Below are 21,146 nucleotides of genomic sequence, written 5' to 3'. Positions count from 1 at the left end.
AGGGGAATCTGAGAAAATGGGAGGGGGGGAGGGGGTGTCTACACGTGATGGTTCCCAGGCAGGGAGCAAGGGAACTGGGGGGTAGGGTACAGAAAGGGGGTGGGGAGAGGGGGGAGGGAGGGGGATGGGGAGTTGGGGGAATAGTGGAGCTTATCAAGAATTAATACGATATGGAGACGGACGCTTAAGGGGCAAACAAATCTGCAGAAAGCTAAGAGACAAGTGGAATAAATTTGGGAGGACGAGCGTGGACTTGGGGGGGCGGAGGCTGGGACGCCTGCTCGAGTCTCGTTATAGGGATGCTATCATTGAGTGTCTCACAGCACCACAAATATGGTAAAGTTGGTAACATGGAATGTTGGAGGCATTAACTCCCCAATAAAAAGAACAAAAATTTTACAGCACCTACAGAGACATAAGGTTGATATTGCCCTATTGCAAGAAACCCATCTCAGTCAGGCGGAACATGCTAAATTAAAAACGTGGTGGGTGGGGGAGTGTGTGGCAGCGGCAGCCCAAGGGAAAAAAAGGGGGGTGGCGGTGTTATTTCGTAAGGGGGTAGCAGCAGCGATCAAACCCATATATGTGGACCAGGGGGGGAGATATGTGGTGGTGGAAATGGAGAGCAAGGGTCAAAAAATCTTACTTGGTAATATTTATGCCCCCAACCAATATGATAAGAAGTTTTATCAAGAGGTGGTGGGACACCTAGTGGATCACCCAGGAGTACCGGTAGTAGTGGGCGGAGACTTTAATACGGTGTGGGACCCCCAACTTGACTGTTCTCAAGGAGCTCGCAGCGACTTGGGGGCATCAAATAAAGGCTTAAAAAGATTGGGGAACCTATTAGATTTGATTGATATCTGGCGCACTTTGCACCCCATGGAACAGGACTACACACACCTCTCCCGTGCACATGACACCCAGGCACGAATTGATCACATCCTAACTTCACAGGATTTATTTAGCAAAATAACTAAGACGGAAATTGGACCTTATACAATCTCGGATCATGCCTGGGTAAGCATGGACTGGGAGATGGGACCCAGGGCTCATAGACAGGGTTCGTGGAGATTCCCAGTGGAGATGTATAGAGACGTGGGGTTGAGAGAGAAGCTTAGGGAGTGCTGGCGAGCATATGAGTCATCAAATAGGGAACATAGGGACAATCCGGTATTGTTCTGGGATGCCGCGAAAGCGGTGCTCCGCGGGGAAGTAATTAGCTACACACATTTCACACGCTCAGCGCGGAACAGGGAAATACTGAGATTAAGTGCCCAAGTTTGCAGGGCCAGGCAACTGTTTGGTCGAACGCATAAGGGGGAGCATAGAGCGCGTTTAATGGAATTACAAGTGGCGCTTAATGAGCTGTTACACCAAAGAGCCGCCAAATCCTTAACCTATTATAAATACCAGCTGTACAAGCATGGAAATAAGACAGGTCGCTTATTGGCCAGATTGGCGCGCCCAAAAGGGGGGGGAGGTAGGGTGCTTCAGTTAAAGGATGGTCAAGGAGGGAAAGTGCGGGCCGATGGGGCTATTTGTGAGGTTTTCCTTAAGTTTTACAGTCAATTGTATGAACAACCTTTGGACCAGGGGCTCCAAGGGATTAATTATCTGAACAATCTTAACTTGCCCTCCCTGAGACAGCAAGATGTGCAGGAATTAAATCGCCCTGTGCAGGAAGAAGAGGTAGCGGTGGTAATAGAAAGGAGCCAATTACTCAAAGCGCCCGGCCCGGACGGATTACGTATAGAATTTTATAAGATGCTGGGGGAAGACATAATACCAACCCTGACTCGATATTTTAACAGAATAATCGACAGGGAGGAATTGCCGAATTGCCGCCTCATTTGGCGTTGGCGCAGATTGTAGTGCTGCCAAAGCCAGGTAAAGACCCAGAGCAACCAGAATCATACCGGCCTATCTCTCTGCTAAATGTAGAGGCGAAAATACTGGCTAAGCTCATGGCCAATCGTATGGCAAGGGTGTTGCCGGAGCTGGTGCATGAGACGCAGGTGGGTTTCGTGGAGGGGCGAACAGTAGCAAAAAACCTAAGAAAAATCTTAACAGCATTGGAGACAAGGGGTAGGAAAGGGACACCGTCCTTACTTATAAGCTTCGACGCTGAAAAGGCGTTCGATAGGGTCCATTGGGATTTCCTGTTCGCCACACTGAAGGCATATGGCTTTACCGGACGGTTTATGTCAGCGGTACGGGCCCTATACCACTCCCCTCAGGCCAGGATTTTGGTAAACGGGATGGAATCAAGAACCTTTCCGATATTCAGGGGAACGAGACAAGGATGCCCGCTGTCCCCCCTTTTATTTGTACTGTCTCTAGACCCATTGATTCGGGATATTATAGATATCCCATCGGTAAAGGGAATAGAGGTAGGGTCGTCTCAATTTAAAATAGCGGCTTTTGCGGATGACCTACTGGTACTGTTAACAGAACCGCAGGCCTCTTTTGCGGCTTTAATGGAAATTATAAGGAATATGGTGATTTTGCAGGCCTACGTTTAAACCTAACTAAATCAGAGGCATTGGCATCATCCGCAGGAGTGAAGCGTAAGATGGGTAGAGACTTTCCCCTGAGTTGGGCGGAGGACGCATTTAAATATTTGGGAATTAGGCTGACCCTGGACTTGAGGAAGTTACATGTTATAAATTATACGGCTTTTATGGGGGTTACTAAGAAGCAGCTGGAGAAGTGGGGCCCTCTTCCCCTATCGCTGAGGGGAAGGGTGAATCTGATACAGATGATCCTCTTCCCACAATGGCTGTATCTGTTACAGACATTACCAATCCGATTGACACGCAAAGACTTGAAAAGTATACATAAGTCTTTCAGTAAATTCTGCTGGGCGGGGAAGAAACCTAAATTGCGATATAAATACATGCTAGGAGGTTGGAGACAGGGTGGTCTGGGGTTACCGGACTTGTCCTTATATAATCAGGCTTGCCTGACCCGGCACTTGGGGGACTGGTTCACACAAACTTGCACTTACACTCCCATAAAAATGGAAAGGGAACTCTTTGCTCCTTATGAACTTTTTTCGTTGTTACATCTTACACGTAAGCAACTACCACTTTGCCTGAGGAATAGTGTGATGCTACAGTCCATTCGAGAGGCATGGAAGGGACTAATACAGGCAGTGGGGGGGAGTCCCTCGACATCAGATCAGTTGACCCTCAGGGGGAATCCAGCTTTCATGCCAGGCCTAGATAACCCAACGTTTTTGGAGTGGGAGCGGATGGGAATAACCAAGATTGAACACCTATTAAGTGAAGAGGGGAATTTAATAGGGTACGAGGAATTACAGTCTCGGATCGGGGTGGCTTGGGGGGCTAGGTTTGCGTATGCCCAAGTTAAACATTACATTTCAGCATTAGATCCAGACTTGCTACGGCAACGATTGGGAAGCAAACTACAAGATTTTTTCGGGGAACTGGAAGTCACGGGAATGTCAGTGTCAGCACTCCATAGAGCTTTGATTAGACGTAAGCCCCCTAAAAACTTTGCAGAAATCAAGCAAAAATGGGAACAGGAATCGGGGACATCATTAACGGGTTGGAATGTGGGGCTCACATTGCAGGGAATTCCAGCCATTAGTCAGGACGAGAGGCTCCGGGAAAGTGGGTATAGAGTTATTTTACGGGCCTATATGTCGGGGCAACAATTGGCTCATGTAGATTTCCTGCAAGGGGCCACATGTGTTAAGTGCGGCCACTACCCACACACATTATATCATGCCTTCTGGGCATGCCCCGGAGTGAAGGCTTTCTGGGGGGAGATTACTAAATTCTTAACTCAACTGTTGGGGACCCCTGTGACAGGATCCTGGGACCACTTTGTGCTGAATACGCAAGGGGCATTTGGTAGGTGCTCTAAGACAGCTCGTCTCCTGAGCCGTAAATTGTGCTTGGTGGCCCAGAAAAGCATCTTACAATACTGGACTGTACCGGAGGTGCCAGCCTACTGGCACTGGAGAAATCAAGTACATCTGCTGGTTACTTGGGAAGCTAGGGGGGCTAAGGGGTCCCCGAAGAGTTTAGCGCGGTTCACACAGATTTGGGGTCCCTATTTACAGACATTGAGTCCTAAGGGGCGAAGCTTGCTTCTGAATAAGGGGTAAGAGGATACTATAAGGAGTCCCAGAGAGCGTCCAAACGATATATATGGCTCCACTAGGGGGGAAGGGGGGGGGGTTGCCCTAGGACTATCAGAGTCCAAGCCCTGGGGCACGAGAGGGAGGGGTAGGGAGAGGGGGGAGGAAGTGGGGGGGGGGGGATGAAAAGGGGAAAAAGCAAAAATTGATGACAGATTTCTACACTAGCTTTTTGTTATATAAGTACATAAGTACATAAGTAGTGCCATACTGGGAAAGACCAAAGGTCCATCTAGCCCAGCATCCTGTCACCGACAGTGGCCAATCCAGGTCAAGGGCACCTGGCACGCTCCCCAAACGTAAAAACATTCCAGACAAGTTATACCTAAAAATGAGGAATTTTTCCAGTCCATTTAATAGCGGTCTATGGACTTGTCCTTTAGGAATCTATCTAACCCCTTTTTAAACTCCGTCAAGCTAACCGCCCGTACCACGTTCTCCGGCAATGAATTCCAGAGTCTAATTACACGTTGGGTGAAGAAAAATTTTCTCCGATTCGTTTTAAATTTACCACACTGTAGCTTCAACTCATGCCCTCTAGTCCTAGTATTTTTGGATAGCGTGAACAGTCGCTTCACATCCACCCGATCCATTCCACTCATTATTTTATACACTTCTATCATATCTCCCCTCAGCCGTCTCTTCTCCAAGCTGAAAAGCCCTAGCCTTCTCAGCCTCTCTTCATAGGAAAGTCGTCCCATCCCCACTATCATTTTCGTCGCCCTTCGCTGTACCTTTCCAATTCTACTATATCTTTTTTGAGATACGGAGACCAGTACTGAACACAATACTCCAGGTGCGGTCGCACCATGGAGCGATACAACGGCATTATAACATCCGCACACCTGGACTCCATACCCTTCTTAATAACACCCAACATTCTATTCGCTTTCCTAGCCGCAGCAGCACACTGAGCAGAAGGTTTCAGCGTATCATCGACGACGACACCCAGATCCCTTTCTTGATCCGTAACTCCTAACGCGGAACCTTGCAAGACGTAGCTATAATTCGGGTTCCTCTTACCCACATGCATCACTTTGCACTTGTCAACATTGAACTTCATCTGCCACTTGCACGCCCATTCTCCCAGTCTCGCAAGGTCCTCCTGTAATCGTTCACATTCCTCCTGCGACTTGACGACCCTGAATAATTTTGTGTCATCGGCGAATTTAATTACCTCACTAGTTATTCCCATCTCTAGGTCATTTATAAATATATTAAAAAGCAACGGACCCAGCACAGACCCCTGCGGGACCCCACTAACTACCCTCCTCCACTGAGAATACTGGCCACGCAATCCTACTCTCTGCTTCCTATCTTTCAACCAGTTCTTAATCCATAATAATACCCTACCTCCGATTCCATGACTCTGCAATTTCTTCAGGAGTCTTTCGTGCGGCACTTTGTCAAACGCCTTCTGAAAATCCAGATATACAATATCAACCGGCTCCCCATTGTCCACATGTTTGCTTACCCCCTCAAAAAAATGCATTAGATTGGTGAGGCAAGACTTCCCTTCACTAAATCCGTGCTGACTTTGTCTCATCAGTCCATGTTTTTGTATATGCTCTGCAATTTTATTCTTAATAATAGCCTCCACCATCTTGCCCGGCACCGACGTCAGACTCACCGGTCTATAATTTCCCGGATCTCCTCTGGAACCTTTCTTAAAAATCGGAGTAACATTGGCTACCCTCCAGTCTTCCGGTATTACACTCGATTTTAGGGACAGATTGCTTCTGAATAAGGGGTATGTATGTTATGTTGTGGCTATGTTATTAAGGCCAGATATGGAATATGTCTAATTTTGATTGTCATCAATAAAAATGTTGAAAACTTAAAATAAAACTAAACTCTGCTGCTTTTTCTGAGCAAGAATGAAAAAAATGGCACCTAGAAAAACAACCACAATGACTGAAAGCTGTTATGCATAACATTCTTGGGAAATTCTTATACTGGTCAATATAAAGATATTTCTTTGCCTGCAAAGAACTCAACAGCAGCAAAATTTAAGAACACAAGGCTAATCAACTAGGGGAAAGTCAAAGCCTGACCATTATCATAAAATGAGGAAAAATATATAAACGTTTTAGTAAACAAAACCCTTAGAAAAGGGTTGTCCAACCTCAGTCCTCAAGGACTGCAATCTAGTGGGGTTTTCAGGCTTTCCCCAATGAATATACCCTTATCTGCCATCATGTTTCTATGAGATCTATTTGCATGCAATGCCTCCATTGTATGCAAATAGATCTCATGAATATTCATTGTACCACAACAGTAACTATACTTTTCTTATATTAATAAACTTTTATTAATAAACATATTAATACTTTTATTGAAAAATACTTCTATAAAAAACCTTATCAAAATTATAATTACAAAATTATAATCCCACTGCAATGAGAAACTATTCAAAGTAAGTATAATCTTGATAAGTTTTTTTTATAGAAATATGTTTCAATAAAGTTTATTAATATAAGAAAAGTGTAGTTACTGTTGCAGTAGGATTTAGTAACTGTAACTAGGGTAAAATACATTTACTCATTAGGAAGGGATGCATATTCATTGGAGAAATCCTGAAAACCCAACCTGGCAAGGGCCGAGGATTGACACCCTTGCCTTAGAACAAACTAAGCATAAAGGGCCACTTTTAATAAGCTGCACTGGGTGGTGTCCTGATAAGTGCCAAATGTACACGTGTTAACGCACACTGATAAATATTTAAAAAGTTTTTTAGGGGGCTAGTCTGGGAAAGTGGGCATTCCTGCACTAATCAGTTAGTGTAGCTATATTACCGAGCACTAACTGCTTCATGCAGGAATAGCGTGTGAGCCCTTACCATTGTAAGTGCACACACATTAATTTTTTTTAATGGCTGTTTGATAATGGAGATATTAGCACATGGCCGTCATTAATAAAAGAATAGAAAATGGCCATTTTTACAGCTGCAGTAAAAAGGGTCTTAGCGGGCAGGGAAAACCTGGGCAAGGGTGTGCTATGGCCACTCTTTACTGCAGCTTAGTAAAAGGACCCCAAACAAATTACAGGCTGTATTCACCCACGAAAAAAATTTATAATTTTCTTTCCTTTAGTCCTAACTGACTAGTCTAGAAAAAAAGTGGTGTTGTGTGTGTTGACCAGTGGATGGAGATGGAGCAAGAAAGTAGTTCTTAAAGGGGGATTGTGCAGTCATAAAATGTTCAGTATTACGAATAGCTAAGCAGTGGTGTTCAAGCCCAAAGTGTAATTATGTTGCTTCGTAATAAATAGTTGAGGCAAACTGCCACTCAGCCAATGCATCTACCAACCAGGTAGACAGACTCTACTGAAATGCAGTACTTCCACTGAGTCTGGAGATGCATGATACATAATACATCATGGCAATATCCACAAGAAATGATCCCATCCACAGAATGAGGCAAAAAGAGTGGAAGGCATAAGGACAACAATGGACTGAAAGGAAACAAGAACAAAAAATTAAATTACTATAAGGGAGGGTTTCTGGTCTGGTTGGACTAAAGGAAAGAAAATTATTAGGTAAGACATCATTTTTCCTTCCTTATTTCCATACCAAACCAGTCCATAACAAGTGGGATGTAGTAAAGCAGTTCTCAACAGGGTGGGAGTAAAAGATAAGGTCCAAACAGTCGGCAGCGCAAAGACCAAATGTGGTGATGCAGCAGCCAACAAGTCAAAGCCAAGGTGGACCTGAGAAGGCTTCCACAGCTTCTCTCCTTTAAAAGGGAAATATTAACCCTTGAGGAAGAAAAGTTAAGTAAACAGCAACATAGACAAGCTGGGATTTATGTACAATGAGAAGCAAAAATCATCCATGAAATATTGATCTGATCCAGCTTGATCAAAATACCATAAACATAGACGGAAGCAAGGAAGGCAGTACCAGAGTTGGTAAGCTAGGAAAGGAATTAACTATAGACACTGAAACCTGTCAGTAGCCTACTTGCAGAAAAGTGGCATAATAGGAATGGAAGGGAGGAAAAGAATCCCCCTATGAAACTGGAGAGGGTGTCCTAGGTTATTTGTCCTTATTTCAGTTTTTCAGCTTAAGTGGCACTAAGACCACTAGTATGTTGAAGGACAAGACTCCTTTGCTCCCCGGTTCACTATTATGCAGTAGGAATGGATATGCTACTAAAGAAGAGAATGCTCCAGAAGATCCTCACTGTAGGAGAATCTAGTAGTTGTGTCCTTCTGCCCTTCCCTTAAAGCAGTAGTACCCTTTATAGGCCCTCAAAAGAGGCTGAAAGCCCAGAGATTAAGGATATGGACTAAGTGCAAGAACTCCTGATAAACTTAGTCTAATAGTCTCCTCCAGGAAGACATAAATGTGTAAATGACGGAAAGGAAGCATGGCAGTGGAAATGGAGCACAAAGGATAGAGACATGATATCCTGCAATACGCAAGTTAGGGAATTCCATATATTGTGCCTAGCGTTATAATGCTTTTCCTTGCCAAATAGCGCGTAACAGAAGGTGCCAAAATGACCCAAAAACGGTAGATTGGCACAGAATTACATTTACCCAGCCTGTTACAGAATAGCACCTAAGTGTTTCCGTGCAGATCTGAAAGGGTGTAACGAAGGGAGGCGCACGGGTGGTTCAGAGGCATTCCCTTAAAATGCCTGCAGTACTATAGAATTCAGGGAATCCGCACCCAAGTTGCACACTGGGATTTACAACTGGTGTTTAAACTTGTACAGCGCTGCGTAACCCTGGCAGCGCTATAGAAATGCTAAGTAGTAGTAGTAGTAGTTTCAGTTGGTGTAAATTCCAATGCTATGCACTATTCTATAAAGGGCACCCATCCTGGAGTGCCCTTTTCAGCGCCATATACTGAATCCAGCCCGTGATTGCTTGGCTTATTCATTTATGATCTGCGGAAACCTAAGCAGAGTCCAAAGAAAGCCAGACGCCCATCCATCCCTACACAAAAGGAGCAAAACAGAACATGGAATAGGAATCAACCAGAAAAGGGAACACTTCACCAGCCAGAACTGAAAGGAGTCTAGAATAGAGTGTGAGGAACAAGCAAGTCATCCAAGATTAATATACTAGTGCCATTTAACAACAACAAAAAAAAAAGCTGGTAGCAAAAATAGTTCAGGAGCCAACATGTTTTAGAAGCTAAGCGACTGCACATAGCACAATCACCATTCTATGGTTGGATAATCCCCTTTAAGGAAAAGCACATAGAATTACATTTTTTCTCTGTCTCTATCTGCTGGTGGGTGAACACAACACTCACCTGTTCTGAACTGGTCTGATATAACAATAAGGAAACCTCCGTTATTTAAAAAAAAAAAAAAATCAGGTTTCTCTAAATTCATCTCTGTGTTCAGTTATATAAGGCTCAGAGACATTTTGCCTAGGTTTATTAATAATACACACTCAACTGTACCATGTAAGGGCCTTTGCTGGGTTCACCGTGGCATATCAGCCACTAGGCTGGGGCAGCTGTTAATATGTGCATTGAGATTCTCATCAAGAAGGGAGGACCATAGATTCAGATAACTTTACTGGTGTAACATGTGCTGCTGGAGTAATACATTTGGAAAGTAATTCTACAGCAGAGGGCGTTAACAAAATAAATAAATAAAAGCAACCCACACTATTTTTACAAAGACAAGTTATGTGTTTAACTGGCTTTAAACAAGACCTTAAGTAATTCCAAGCACTGCACAAATGCTCTTAACGCAAAGGTGCAACTATGTACATGTACTCCAATGTGGGTATGCGCCATATTTTTACTAACATAAAATATACACTGCTGTACAACATCTAAAGAAAGACCCTTAAAAGTACACATGCATACACCCCCCCCCCCTCCGCACAATTTATATAAAAGCTATTTCCACGTGTACAACATGCCTCACACAAGCAGAAAATGCTTTATGAAGTTACCTTCCAAGTGGTTAAAAGGGAACATTCTTTTTCTAGATCTCAACAGCAGTGAAATAGCGCTACAGAGCACACACAGCTCTTGCATTTACAGATCCAAAGGTGGGAGCGTAGAGTGCACGTACAACAAGCCCCCGTGTCTACGTAAATCTTGGTGCAATTGCACGAGTCTCAGAGCCGGGTTCGTAATATCCTTTAGTGGATAATCACGAGGCCTACCGGGACTGCAACTCTGGACAGGACGGGAACGACTACGCTCTCCTTAGGGATTTCCAAGGACCGGTCCTGCACTCTTCCTCTAAGAGGCTCCCGGGGAACCTGAACGAGGCCAAAGTCAGCCCGATGTACGGCAATCAGCAGGTGCTCAACACCCAAATCATCTCTTCCAGCCCTCCGCAATGCGACGCCTCTTCCACTCTCTTAAGCCGCCATCCTACCTTGAAACGGCGGCGGCAGACAGGTGCTTAACCCGCCACAACAACCGGCCCCGGGGCCTCTGTCTCCCATTCCCTTCCCTCTGCCACGTCCACGCCCCCTCCGACGCAAGTTCCTGTTTCCGGCGGGGCGGAACGCGGCAGAGGGAAGGCCCCGGGGCCGGTTGCGGGCAGCCTGTGTAGATCGCTGCCGCTGCCGGCGACCTCAGAGCCAAGTCTGAAGGTAGGACGGGGAGCAGGGGGTTGAAACGAGGGAGAGAGACCGGACCGCCAGTGGGGGAGAAATGCTGGAACGCAGAGAGTGAAGAGATGCCAGATCGCTGGGTGGGGGGAGGGGAGGGAGAGAGAGAGAGATGCTGGATCACGGAGGAGTGGGGGGAGAGATGCTGGACCGGAGAGAGGGGGAAAATGCTGTATTGGGGGTGGGGAGAGGAGAGGGACCAGCTCAGGCTCCCTCAGTGTTTGTGAAGAGGGGTCCTCGGCGTGTGAGGGTAGTCAAATGTGTGTCACACGACTAATGGGTGTGACTTGGGATTTCTGGATTGAAGACATTAAGTAGAAAGGAGCAAGCATGTATGTTGTTTTGAGGGTGAAGGATGAGATGAGCAGGGAGTGCAGATCATGGATGGTACCTTTCATTATGCTTGTAGGCAAGATGAAACTTTCCCCTTTTTGCATCAGAAGCTAAGTTAGAAATAGAAAGGCTGGCTACACCTGTTGCAACTACCTAGGCTCATACAGTCTCCCGTTCTTGGGAACATTGGGTAGGATGATGATGTGAGAAGCAGTATCTACAGAATACACTGAATGAGAGGATATGACCTTTTAGTTGGAGCAGTGGACCAAGAAAGGGGGTCTAGGTAAAAGCCCAATTCCTCCAGACCCTTTGCTTTCCCAACTTAAAACCGCTGGATCTGTGCCGGATTCTCCAGCAGCTTTTAAAGTGGAAAGCATAGGATGCTATTTCCTTTTCTTCTCAGTCTGTACTCAGTTTATCCTGATCCTTGTCCTCTGGATCTCCCAGATACTGTGCTTTTCATTTTAAAAGCCACTGGAGCTTTTTTTTTTCTCTTACCTATTTTCCTGAGAATCAGGAAAGCCAGCTTTCAAATCCCTGTTCTGTCACAGATACCCCTTGTGACCTTGGACAAACTATTTTATCTCCTGTTGTTTCATGTACCCACCTAGACTGCACGCCCTCGGGGGAAGAGACATATTGTAGTTGAATATTTAACGTCATACGGCACTGTTTATGATTAGTAGCACCATAAAAATAAATATTAAAGTAGGGCAATGATTCCCAAAGCTGGTCCAGTGCATGCAGATCTCTCTCATTAATATACATTGCATAAATATCAAACTAACTTGTTTACCACTTAATCTGCTTATTACAAAATATATATTGACAAACATCATTTATTCAAACACATCAAATCTCACATATTATTTAAAAATAATATGTGAGATTTGATGTGTTTGAATGATGTTTGTCAATAAATATTTTGTAATAAGCAGATTAAGTGGTAAACAAGTTAGTTTGATATTTATGTATTAAATACAGAGTAACTAATTGGAGTAAAAATTTAACCCTTGTATTTATATTAGATTAATATACATTGTGGATATCCTGAAATCCTGACTGTCTGGGGTGCCCCCAGGACCAGGTTTGGGAGCCACTGAATTAGGTAAAAAGAGACTTAAACGTTGGTCCTTTGTTCTGGTTAGTGAGGTTATTCCATAACAATTTCAAGGAGAATTCTCTAGTGGGTAAAAAATTATAAAGAGGTAGCTGCGTTAATCAGGCATAACAAAGATGACAGAGGCAGGTGACACCTTTATAGATGAGTGTTCTTCATGTCAGGGTCTGGGAGCCAGTGGCTCCCCCCCCCCCCCCCCCCCACCCCCCATCAACCTTAATTGTGGCTTCTGACTTTCCCCAGTACACAGTCGCTCCCACCTTTTCTTCAGACTTGTTGCTGGTATATTTCCGTAACTTATTCTGTTTAATTCCTATACTGTACAGTTCTAGATGAGTTTAAGCTATATGTTGCTCAAAATTCCACTGTAGTCTTTCAGACTCACTGCAATCTATGTGGTGCTGGAAGAAAACAGAATGGTTGTCCAATAGGTAGCACTACAAACAAGCCTCCAGAGAAATTGTAGGGGGAAGATTAAAAACTGAAGGGGGAGGGGAAGGACCAGCTTGAAAGAGGGGGTGTAGAGACAGGATGGTGGACGTTGACAAAGTGGCTGCCACTTTGTCCAGTAGTGTTTTTGGCTCTCACATTAAAGGGTTGGTTTTTTTTTTTTTGGCACATTGACCCCCACTTGAAAAAAAACAGCAAAGGTCTCTGTTACAGACTAGCCAATTTGAAGCATGATCTTTTGAGAGCCAGAGTCCGCTTCATCTGATTCATTTGATGAAGTGGACTCTGGTCCTTGAAAGCTCATGCCCCAGTAAATTGGTTTGTCTATAAGGTGCCAGCCATCTCTGTCATTTCTGTAGTGAGTAAGTACTTGGATCCCTGCAAACAAAATGACTTTTTAAATTCTCTGCTTGGGACGGATAGAAGGTACTGCTGTCTGGTTCCTCCTTTTGTTGTTATAACAGCTGTTAGGATGAGAGGAAAGTAGTCACACTATTATTGGCAGAGTTTGACTTGCACGATTTGGATTTCACTCAGAAAACAGTGAACATGGCAGTTTGGCCTCTTTGGTTCTGCTGTAGTACTGTAGTGCAGTCTGAATGTTAGAAAACAAAACAAATCCAACAGACTCATGTTGGTACGTAAATGCCATATGGAGCCTTTTCTGATCTCCAAAGGCACATATGAACTAAGTAGATGTACTTTGTTTTTCTGAGTAATGAGAATCTGTGTAATGAATAGTATGCTGATAAAAAAAAGCCCTGTGGGTTGAGACATAAAATTGCATGACATGAATTTGTTTTCAGCATTTTTTAAAATTAAAATATAGTAATCAAAATTAGGAATGCATTGAGAAGCATCCATTACTACTACTGTTGTCTAATAATAACATTAAAAAGCTGCTTTTGTAAATCCAGAATTCTGTTCTAATTTGGCAGAATAATACTTGCCTACAGTTGGGAGTCTGTGTACAGTTGTCGTGCACAAGAGTGTGTTCTCACTATCAGATGTGTGTAGGGCTTTAAAACATAAGTCATAATGTGCCTGCAGCCTTAAGTTAAATAAAAATATTTGTAAATTAAAGGGTATCACCTATAACTTTGAATTTCTTCATCTTCGTGTAGCTTAGCATGGCTGTCATGCTGCATAAAGGAAAGTTATATAGTTATTTGGATTTAAGAATTGGAAAGAGCATTTGCTGCAAGCCCATTATTGCTCAAGCTACTTTGTGATTCACAAGTAATTATCGGGGCTTAACATATATCACACACTTCCATCATTTGCGCCTTTTTTATAGCACTGGTAGACCAAAACAGTGCACCAAGGTGCTAAAATATGACACACCTAGGCTTTAAGTACCATGCTCAAGTTTCAAAGAGAGCATGGTGGCCCTTACATTTGGGAAAGCTATGAAGAGATTTTAACACATGAAATTTCAGTAGTTGGGCTTGCTTGGTTGGCAAATTAAAAAAAATAAAAGGAACATGCTGGGACTGCCAGGCTGTTTTCCATCTTTTATGTGGCATTAAAATGCCAGGGAGAGAGTGTCAGGAGAATGTCATTCTTTCTAACATGCATTCCAATCAAAAGATCACAATTGCTACACAGTAGTAAGTGCTACAGAATTGATTTTGTTTGCATTTGTTTAAAACTATAAGAAGCTATTTTTTCTGTCCCTTCTTGTCTAGGTCATACAGACAAGTAATTTTGAGACCTGACCTTTTCTGGAGACTTTGTGGCATCAGCAGTCTCCAGTTAAACAGGGCTGATTAGAGTTGGTTTAGGTGGCTACTATAAAGAAGTATTAATTTCTGTAATATAAAGAGGTTTGGTTAGCTCACCCATGAAAAGAAATGCCATTGCTTCTACGAGTTTCTCTTTTTTTTTCCTGCCAAGAGGCCAGTGCTTGTTATACCCTCAATGATTTTGTGTTTTACCAGGAGAAACATAAGAGAATATTTTGGTAGTGAAAATGATGGTATTGATTTGGGTTGTCAGTTAATCACAGAGGTAAAATACATTTCTGCCCTTAGCTTTGGTGTGTATGTTGCACAAGGAATGAGGTGCCAAGGGTGCCCTGCTGAGGAATGCTGACTCAACAGAATAACTTTTGGTTGCGAAACACTGAGCACATCTTGTTGCTCATCTGGCCATTGTCTCTAAATGCAGACTAAGAGAAAAGGTTAGAGTCCCAGTTCTACCTGGTTTATGGATAAGCTGGTTTTCAAATTAAATGCACGGGTTCCATCCAGCCAAGCTGTAGGCTGACAGGAAGTAAGCACTGGAAGGAGTCATCAGCTATAATAGAATTAAAATTCTGATAATCTTCCCATCAGAAGCAGATTCCTATAAAATGTTAACAGAAGATAAATGACAGAAAATGCTTAATCATATTTACAGGAGAGATTGGAAGGTTTGCAGAATGAGCATAGAGATTCAGAGCCTGTCACAACCAAGCGCTATCTGGCCCATATGTATAGAACAGGATATGCGGCATTTAGTCCTCACTAAGCTTTAATAAAAGAGGCCCTAAATTTTTTGTTCTGGATCTAAAATACTCGTAAATATAACAAATTTACCAGTACGTTAGACCCATGACAAAAAAAAAATTTTTTAATCTAAGTTTATAATCTAATAGTGCTTACTATGTACTCCACTAAGGGCTTCTTTTACAAAACTGCGTTAGCGATTCCCCTGCAGCAAATGAGAGGAAGCCCATAGGAATTGACTGGGCTTCCTCTCATTTGCCACACCTAGAATTGGTAGCGCAGCTTTGTAAAAGAGGCCCTTGGCCTGGATTGGCCGCTGTCGTGGACAGGATGCTGGGCTCGATGGACCCTTGGTCTTTTTCCAGTGTGGCATTACTTATGTACTTATAATTGACTACGCAGAGCAGAGCGGTTTATATATTTCAAAAACTTCTGGAAAAAAGAAAGGAACTCCATTTTTGAAAGGAAAGAAAATTCAATCACACTGAGAGGGATAGAGGGAAAATAGGTGGAGAAAGGGATCTGGGGGAGGGGAAATGCAAAAAAAACAAAAAAACTTTTGTATAGTAGGAAGGTGAAGAAAGGAGAAAGGGGTGGATGGTGAACTCTTATCTGGTACTCTGAAAGCCTATGTAAAAAGCCAAGTCTTGATTTCAGATTTAAAGTTTTGAAAAGAGAGATTGCTACAAAAGGAAAGGGGAAGATTGTTCCAGACATGAGATGAAAGAAAGAAAAACATGCAATGCCTAGTTTACTCTAAATATGCTAATTTGGGACTTGGAAGGTTTAGACGATGATCGTTAATAGAATGGAGAAGTCTTGCTGGGAAAGTAGTTAGGTAAACCTACTCTGAGAACTTTGAACATCAGTATTGCTACTTTGTAAAGGATACGTTGTTGATCTGGTAGCCAACAGAGGTGAAGTGTGATCATCATGACGGATGTGACAAAGTAAATAAGTTGAAGAGTTTGTAACTTAAAAAAAGAAAACAGAAAATCCACTTAATAGAAAAAATAAACATAATTCATTAGTCCACAATATTGCTGGAGTCAAGCAGGCAATATAAATATAGAAAAAGAAATAAAACCCTAACAACAAGGCAGAGGAATCCTATACAGTGGCATCCAGATTACATGCTAACCTATAGGAACTACCATCACAGTCAGACCACCCTCCCAAGCCGCCAAAAATTCCAACAATTAATTAGGTTCAAGAAATAAATCACCACCATTAAATGTTTACATTTTTATTTAATTAATTTATTTATTTATTGCATTTGTATCCCACATTTTCCCACCTATTTGCAGGCTCAATGTGGCTTACAGAGTTTGAATTCTGACATAGTTAATCCATGATATCATTTACAATTAGTAATGTTAAGAGATTAGGTGAGGGTAGAGAGAAAGGACATTTAACAGGACATTTTAACAAGTATGGTGCCCCCATCGTCATGACCCTTGGGCAAAATCCCCCAGAAAGTCCTTATGGAAAGTTGGGGGTCACCAAAGAAAAATCAGGGAAATATATGAACATTAGAACCCAAACGTACGGTATATCTGAAGTAATTATTTAACACCAAATTTCTGTCCCGTTCCAGGGCAAAAGGTTACTAACAGAGTAGATCTAAACACCCTGTATTTCCACCTTAGCCTGGATAACCCCAGACATCTCTGAAGATATCTTCACAGTTTGCTATAGGAACAGATCCAGCATCTTGATGGTGTCCCATGTGGTGTCACAGTCGACTACTGCTGGTTTCTGTAATCCACCGAAGATGGCACTATGCTTTGCTAAACCAACCCAGCAGCACCAAAAGTTGTTGCAGTGTCAGGCCTTGATCTCCGATAACCTCTCTTCCAGCTGCCTCAAAAGGGGGTGGGGGGAATGGGGCAGTCCACACACTGGCTCCCCGCTTGACGAAGCTAAATTCTGCCCCTTCATACACAGTGCAAAAAACAACAAACTGCTTCCCAATCTCGGTGGAACCAGTCTATCTTCTGGACTCAGACACCCACTCTGCACTAATGCCCAAATCATTGAATGTCAGGCCCTCCAAAGGCACTGTAGTGGATCCATGGGTCATGATTCCAGCAACCTCAAAGAGGATCTGAATCAGCTGAAGAACAGAACTTTGCACCAGCTGTAGGTATGTATCTGACCTCTTCCCCATTGTAACCAGCACAAATGGGGAGAAAATGGCTTAAAACAGATTTCAACACAGGAGCTGACTTGCAGCACTTCTGCCTCAGACACCATCTTGACTCCCGCAGGTTTGGGACACTCTTCGTCTAATTTCTCCTCAGAGGCCTGTCTGATATGGGTGGCCGTGCAGCATAGACCTCTGAGTCACTGGAACACACAAGCCCCTCCACCTCTACAAGGTGGTGCCCCTTGGAGGGGGAGTGGAGAGTTTGTAACTTCTTTATTGCCATATAAGGTAAACCTGCATAAATGATGTTACAGTAGTCTAGGCAGGATGTGAAAAAAAATAGAACGAGAACATAGAACTGATTAGAATCGGAGATAACGAATTGCCTATGATTGCTGAAAGATCAGAAAACTAATTCTGGATAAATGTGAAATTTGTGGCAAGAAAGATAGGGAGGAATCGAGGATAACTCCTAAGTAGCGAAAAATAGGTATTGGGGTTAGAGGGGTTCCAAAAAGATGAATGGGAGAAGAGGGGGATGTTGAAGCACCAGAAAACCAACAGGCAGCAGCGGTTTACAGCGCTGCGTACGTCTAGTAGCGCTATAGAAATGATAAGTAGTAGTAGTTGTCAGTGTTAAGTACTAAATGATGGTCTTTTAAGCAAGTGACAACCGAATCAAGACAGTATAACATGATAAAATTACCATCCTATATAATAAAACGCACCTCCAACATTCTGAAGCTGACTGCATGGCTGAGGCATTCCTGCTCTCTGTATCCATCTCCTGAATTGACATCACGTACTTCCGGGTTCGTCACAAGCAGAAGTGACCAACCACACGAGGTTTCTCGGCTTCAGAATGTTGGAGGTGCATTCTATTAAATAGGATTGGTCAGTTCCTTGAAGCACAGCCAGAGCTCAGCGTCCTGCACAGTAGCGCTCGGACACCAGAGAGAGAGAGGGGGGTATCTCTGTCACACACACACACACTCTCTCTCTCTCTCTCTCACACACTCTCTCTCACAGTCAATGTCTTTCTCTCTCTCTCACTCACACACTGTCTCTCACACACTCTATGTCTCACACTGTATCACATTTACTCTCTATGTGTCACACAGTCACACACTCTCTTGGTCTCATACACTCAGTCTCACAGAGAGTCTGTGTCTCACACACACTCTCTCGCACACACTGTATCTGTGTGAAACACTATCTCTCTGTCTCACATACGCACTTGCACACACACTGATTCTCTCACACACACACTATCTCTCTCTCTCACACAGACACACTCGCACCCAGACACACACACACACACACACACACACACACTTACACACTCTCTCTCTCTCTCTCTCACACACACACACACACACACTCGCACATTCACTCTCTCTCACACACAGTCACTCTCACATATGCTCTCACAAACATACACACTCCGAGGAAAACCTTGCTAGCACCCGTTTCATTTGTGTCAGAAACGGGCCTTTTTTACTAGTATATTATAATACTGTAGGTTTTTACTTTGAAGCTGGAGTCTGAGTCAGTACATTTTTACCAACTTGGACTCCACCCAAAATTGCTTATGACTTCACAGTAGAGAATGAATGGGGATGGGGAAATACGGTTAACTGCAGGGACAGGACAGGAGTTATTCAACGATGTTTTGAAAAAACAAGTAAAAGTACAGGCCAAAACTGGAAAAACTTGCACAGGGGCTCCTATGCATTCCTGCTACCAGCATGTCTTCTGAGAGGACACTTTCTATTGTGGGAAGGACTGTGGAAGACAGGAGAGCTAGACTGAATCCATAGATTTAAAAATCATAATAGTTCTTCATAGGGCTTTTTTCTCCCCCGCGAGGGCATACATAGCGGGTTGTATTTTGTACCCCTGGGTAGGGTTCCTTGGGGTAGTAGAAGTCAGCTATTGTTGGGGATGGAAAGGTAGAGGGTGGCTGGTGAGGGGGACTATTTCAGTTGCATGTTGCCATACTTGTTTTCTATTTGTGATTTATAAACAACAGTTGTACAGGATATTGTTCCTTTTTATACTTTACTAAAAAGATTTAAATATAAAATCATAAGTGTTTGAGGAATGTGCAGACAAGGATGGAGCCCGCGGGGACAGGGACAGGATAGGGGCGGAGACAGCCGGCGGGGATGGGGTCAGAGCTTTGTCCCCATGTCATTCTTTACTTCTGAGCCCTAGTTTTACAAGAAATGGGCACAGGGATGTCATTTTTCACCTCCAGAGCTGGAGGGCTCAGGGGATGGGCATGGAGTTACAGAGCTTGTCTATAGTTTGCGTATTCAGATTTGGATTAGGTGCTCTCTGAAAGGCGTTTGGTGAAATGAACTGATAGCTCCAGTTCAGCTCCCAGTGGATCAATATTGTTATAACTAGGGTTGGGGAAAATTTTAGGAGGATCCATGGTTCCTAGTTACTGGTTGACTGGAGCTGAGGTGCTGCAGTTAGAGCTTATGATGTAGCATTCCATAATGCTTAGGAATAATGAGGGAAGAGGGCTTTGTCTGCTAAAATAAGGGGGGGGGGACAGTGTAGTGAATGAAGTTCTTGGTGCCAGGATCCTAGCACTGTTTCTGACTGAGTTGGAAGGCAGAAGCCGTGAGGCCCCAAAAAAACCCAGTGTGTGCCAGACTGGCATTTTTAGGTACCATGAAAGCACTTGGCCTAAACTGAGTTTTGGAGAGGAGAACAATTGGTTGTATTTTTTTTTTTTTTTTTTTTTAGTTTTTACTTTTGGAGGTTTGAGAAGAACCATTGCAGTTCAGTTTATTTTGTTTTATGTTTCTCCAACTTTGATTCTTTGTTCTTCTCACTCCACTGCAGCCCTCCCTTCCCACCTTTCTCCATAAGCTCCAGTGGTACCAAATGTTAGGCACCCGGGCTTTTCACAGACCAGGCATCAGTTAGTGTCCTGGTTTTTGTCATGCTGTCGTAAGATTTGTTATACGTATCCACTTTTTCCCATTGGCAGACCATAGCTCTGCCCCTCAGGTAGGCTTGCTTCCTTGTTTCTTTTTCCTTGCAACTACTCATCCATCTTCCTTTTTGTTGCAATTGTACTTTCTATCCAAATGAGCCTGGTAGAGCTGGGGAAAGACACTATTCACTGAGCAGCAAGGAATCAGTGTTTTGGGATCCTCCTGTTGGGTACAAGCTCTCTGGCTTGGCTATGATTGGAAATGAGATGCTTGGACTGATGAGCATAGCAGTTGTTCAGGCAATTGAGAAACAAATATCAAAATAGGGTTTTGTTACAATGTGGAAACAAGTGTGGAAAGCATACAGAGTATGGCTCATGTAATTCTTTCCAACCCCTCAAAGTATTCGTGTGTCTTTGACATAGAAGAGGGGAAAGGTGGCAACTTTGTTCGTGGAGGGAAGTGAGTAGTAGTTTAGTTGAGGGATTAGTTGTGGGGTGTGGGCGGAGTTTAGGAAAATTGGGGGTTTTGGGGGGGAGGAGATAGTTGGGGTAGTGGGGTACATGTGGGGATAGTAGTTTTTTTTTTTTTTTTGGGGGGGGGGGGGTACTTAAGTAAGTAAATATTGCCACGTTGGTTGATGAAGGCCAGAATCCTGTTTCAACAGTGGCCAGTCCAGGTCACAAATATCTGGCAGGATCCCACAAAGTCACAAGACTTTATGCTGCTTGTCCCCAGCAATAAGTGGTGGCTTTCCAAGTCTTCATCAATAATAGTTTATGGACTTGCTCCAGGAACTTGTCCAAATTTTTTTTTTAAACCAGGTATACTAACATCTTATGTGGCAACAAATTCCAAAGCTTAATTATGCGCTCAGGGCCTT

General features: G+C 43.4%; 1 protein-coding gene across 4 annotated transcripts in view; it reads left to right on the top strand.

Annotated features, from left to right (window-relative positions):
• The first annotated feature begins 10,098 nt into the window (after positions 1 to 10,098).
• Positions 10,099 to 21,146, top strand: part of FBXL20 (F-box and leucine rich repeat protein 20) — a 71,601-nt gene continuing 60,553 nt past the window's right edge. For 3 of the 4 annotated variants that reach the window (XM_030220701.1, XM_030220702.1, XM_030220703.1), the window contains exon 1: positions 10,661 to 10,747. The gene's annotated coding sequence lies outside the window, so the exon portion shown is untranslated. Of the gene's footprint in view, positions 10,435 to 10,660; positions 10,748 to 21,146 lie in introns of those variants that run through there. The other variant, XM_030220704.1, reaches the window with a different exon arrangement.

Source organism: Microcaecilia unicolor, chromosome 12, assembly GCF_901765095.1.
Source record: "Microcaecilia unicolor chromosome 12, aMicUni1.1, whole genome shotgun sequence".
In the NCBI taxonomy this organism is placed as follows: Eukaryota; Metazoa; Chordata; class Amphibia; order Gymnophiona; family Siphonopidae; genus Microcaecilia; species Microcaecilia unicolor.
This window is presented reverse-complemented; position numbering and strand designations above follow the sequence as displayed.